General features: G+C 50.2%; 1 long non-coding RNA gene across 1 annotated transcript; it reads left to right on the top strand.

Annotated features, from left to right (window-relative positions):
• The first annotated feature begins 356 nt into the window (after positions 1 to 356).
• LOC119297983 lies at positions 357 to 1,501 on the top strand. The gene is made up of 2 exons (XR_005145780.1): positions 357 to 806; positions 900 to 1,501. It is a non-coding gene; the product is annotated as an uncharacterized LOC119297983 (long non-coding RNA).
• Positions 1,502 to 3,969: the final 2,468 nt, after the last annotated feature.

Here is a 3,969-nt window from a genome sequence, read left to right as displayed (position 1 = left end):
TTTTCGGCCTCCGAAAACTGTTGTCGGGCCTCCCTCTCTTCTCTTCTCTCAGCTCGAGACCGTCTACACAGCTCACTACCTACCGCCAGGTCCAACCCAACCTCTCTCGTCAGCCCGCAGCCCCCCTCGCGCGCGTCCGAAAGTTGTCCCTAACCCGACCCGGACTGGCGCCACCGTTGTGTCCGGATTATCCCCGAACATCTACAAAACGTCTCCATTTTCTTAATTGGGCTCCCTAACCTATTTATCCGAGACCGTATGATTTTGATCGGAGGGTCCAAACCTAATCCGATTATCCCTATATATATAGTCCAGCACCTACCCAATCAAGCCAACCCTAAAATCTAGGGGATTTGTCCCTGTCACCGCCGCCACACTATCTCCCACCTCGGGATCTCTCCAAGTCCAAAAATCCCCCCCTTGTTTTTCCCCACCAAACCAATCCTTCCCAGCCATCCCGATCCCCACCAAATCCTCCTCCTTGCCTCGATCAAGCCCAAAAGAGAGGAGCTCCTCCTCTGCTTTCTCCTCGAGCCCGCAGCAACAGCGGAGCGCCCGAGCGCTCCTCACCTTGCCGCTGCACCCCGCCTCCATTCCGGCGCCGGGAACGAAACCCCCGCGCCCGGATCTCACCGTCGTGTCAACCGTCCGAGCTCCGGTGAACCCAACCGCCTGAACCACGTCCCGTCTTCCTCGTCGACCACTGCAGCAGGATCGGGTCCAGCGCCATGGCTGCAGCCCGAGTCCTCCTGCCTCGCTCGATCTGGACCAGGAGGGACCCGAGCATCTCCACCGTCGCCGTCTCAGTTGAGCGCAGCCCTGATTCCCTTTCTCTCCTTCCTCCGGTCCCCTCATCTCATCTCTCTCTGATTTGTGTTGCAACGCCGCCGTTTCTGCAGAGCCACTGCCGCCACGAGCTCCAACTCCGGCCACCTCGTCTCCGCGGTGATCTGACGCCTCGGGTTCCGTCCGACCGCCGGCGTCCCCTCCTAGCCTCTGCTTCTATCACACACGCGCGCCTGCCTCCCTCGTCTCACATGCGTCGTCGCGGGTCAACCGCGTCCGCCGCCATGGGCTTCCTCATGGAGCACCACCACCGCACCTCCTCGGATCTGTCGGGTCCCGACCATCCCCGTCGTTGCCGGAGCCCCAAGACATCGCGCCCAAGTCCCACGTCGCCGGCAGCCGTTCTCGCCGTCCGTCGCTCTGAACCTGATGTTGGTTCTGTTCTTCAGAAACGAGCAGCAACAGCTCACCCGCCCCTTCGCCTGTTGACCGATTGGGCTGATCACATGGGCTGTAACTGCGGGTCGGCCTCTTTCCGCACGAAGGCCCAGCGTGCCCCTTCGTGGCCTACCCATCCTCCTCCCCACTGAACTGGGCTTGGCCCATGGTGAGAAACCCCCAGCGCCCATGTCCTGTTTCGGCATGTAGCTCTAATTCGGCCCGATATGTTTTTTTCTGGTCCTGCGAATTTGCTAATAATCCAGAGTTGACAGAATTGCAGAAAAGCCCTTCAAGTTCATGCATTTAATAACTAATTAACCGTGCACCGGATTAAAATGATATCTATATGTAATATGTCTAGAATCTTGTCTAGTTTAATAATATCCAACTTTCATCCATGTTTAACATGTTTAAAATGCTGTTTGTTTAAATTTGCTTAAATAACTTGATAAAATGATTTATTTCATAACTAAATAACCATAACTCCGAATTTAATAAACTTTATATGTAAATGGGGTAGAATTTTTCCTAGTTTAACATGATGGACTTATTTTGCATGCTTAACAACTCTAAAATTATATTTAGGGCAGAACAGTACCAAACCTAATATATGCATATGAGGAGTTTCCGGACTTGTTGTTTTGTTGTTCCGGCCTCATTTAAACTTGCCTAGATTAGATAGTTTCATCATGCTTCACCTCTTGCCATGCTAACAACATTTAAGCTTGTTGGGTACCTAAACGAGAGAGAACTAAATAACTTGAATGTGGTGTTCCGTCAATATGTAACTCCGTTGCATAACGAGCTCCACTTAATTTGTAGAATTGCTTGTGCACTTTGCCATGCCATGCTTCATTAAACCGGACATGCATCATACTTGATTGTGCATCATGCCATGTTGATGTGTTGGTTGTTTACTATGTTGTTTGCTCCTTTCCGGTGTTGCTTCTTCGGGTTGGTTCCGATAACGTCGCGTTTGTGAGGACCCGTTTGACTACGCCCATTTGTCTTCTTCATGGACTCGTTCTTCTTCCTTGCGGGATTTCAGGCAAGATGATCATACCATCAAAATCACTACTATCTTTGCTTTGCTAGATGCTCGCTCTTTTGCTATGCCTATGCTACGATGCCTACCACTTGCTTTAAAGCCTCCCAAATTGCCATGTCAAACCTCTAACCCACCATGTCCTAGCAAATCGTTGATTGGCTATGTTATCGCTTTGCTCAGCCCCTCTTATAGCATTGTTAGTTGCAGGTGAAGATTGAAGTTTGTTCCTTGTTGGAACATGGAGATGTTGTTCCTTGTTGGAACATGTTTACTTGTTGGGATATCATATCTTATTTAATTAATGCATCTATAAACTTGGTAAAGGGTGGAAGGCTCGGCCTTATGCCTGGTGTTTTGTTCCACTCTTGCCGCCCTAGTTTCCGCCATATCGGTGTTATGTTCCCGGATTTTGCGTTCCTTACGCGGTTGGGCTATTATGGGAACCCCTTGACAGTTCGCCTTAAGTAAAGCTCTTCCAGCAATGCCCAACATTGGTTTTACCATTTGCCACCTAGCCTTTTATTTTCCTTGGGAGTCGTGCTCCTGAGGGTCATCATTATTTTAACCCCCCCGGGCCAGTGCTCCTCCGAGTGTTGGTCCAACTAAGCGATGTCCGGGGCTACCAGGGGCAACTCTGGGCTGGCCTACCCGACGTCTGGCTCATCTGAGTGTGCCCTGAGAAAGAGATATGTGCAGCTCCTATCGGGATTTGTCGGCACATTCTGGCGGTGTTGCTGGTTTAGTTTTACCCCGTCGAAATGTCTTGTAGAACCGGGATATCGAGTCTGATCGGAATGTCTCGGGAGGAGGTCTATTCCTTCGTTGACCGTGAGAGCTTGTGATGGGCTAAGTTGGGACACCCCTGCAGGGATTTGAACTTTCGAAAGCCGAGCCCGCGGTTATGGGCAGATGGGAATTTGTTAACGTCCGGTTGTAGAAAACCTTAAGTTGACCTTAATTAAAATGCATCAACCGCGTGTGTAACCGTGATGGTCTCTTCTCGGCGGAGTCCGGGAAGTGAACACGGTGTTGGAGTTATGCTTGACGTAGGTTGTTCTAGGATCACTTCTTGATCATAGTTTCTCGACCGTGCTTTGCCTTCTCTTCTCGCTCTCTTTTGCGTATGTTAGCCACCATATATGCTAGTCGCTTGCTGCAGCTCCATCTCATACCTTTACCTTACCCATAAGCTTAAATAGTCTTGATCGCGAGGGTGCGAGATTGCTGAGTCCCCGTGGCTCACAGATACTTCCAAAACCAGCTTGCAGGTGCCGATGAGTCCGTGCAGTCGACGCAACCAAGCTCAAGGAGGAGCTCGATGAAGATCTTGTCCTTTGTGTTGTTTCGTTCTAGTTGATCAATAGTGGAGCCCAGTTGGGGTCGATCGGGGACCGTGTCGCATTTGGGGTTCTTCTTTTATTTTGGTTCCGTAGTCGGACCTTGTTTTTATCTGGATGATGTAGTGTTTTATTCATGTATTGTGTGAAGTGGCGATTGTAAGCCAACTATGTATCTCTTTTCCCTTATGTATTACATGTGTTTGTGTGAAGATTACCTCACTTACGACATTGCTTTCAATGCGGTTATGCCTCTAAGTCGTGCTTCGACACGTGGGAGATATAGCCGCATCGAGGGTGTTACAAGTTGGTAATCAGAGCCTTCCCCGACCTTAGGAGCCCCCACTGCTTGATCGT

This window comes from Triticum dicoccoides, chromosome 5A (genome assembly GCF_002162155.2).
Source record: "Triticum dicoccoides isolate Atlit2015 ecotype Zavitan chromosome 5A, WEW_v2.0, whole genome shotgun sequence".
Lineage (NCBI taxonomy): Eukaryota > Viridiplantae > Streptophyta > Magnoliopsida > Poales > Poaceae > Triticum > Triticum dicoccoides.
The sequence above is the reverse complement of the archived record's forward strand: the minus strand, read 5'-3'. Positions and strand labels throughout refer to the sequence as shown.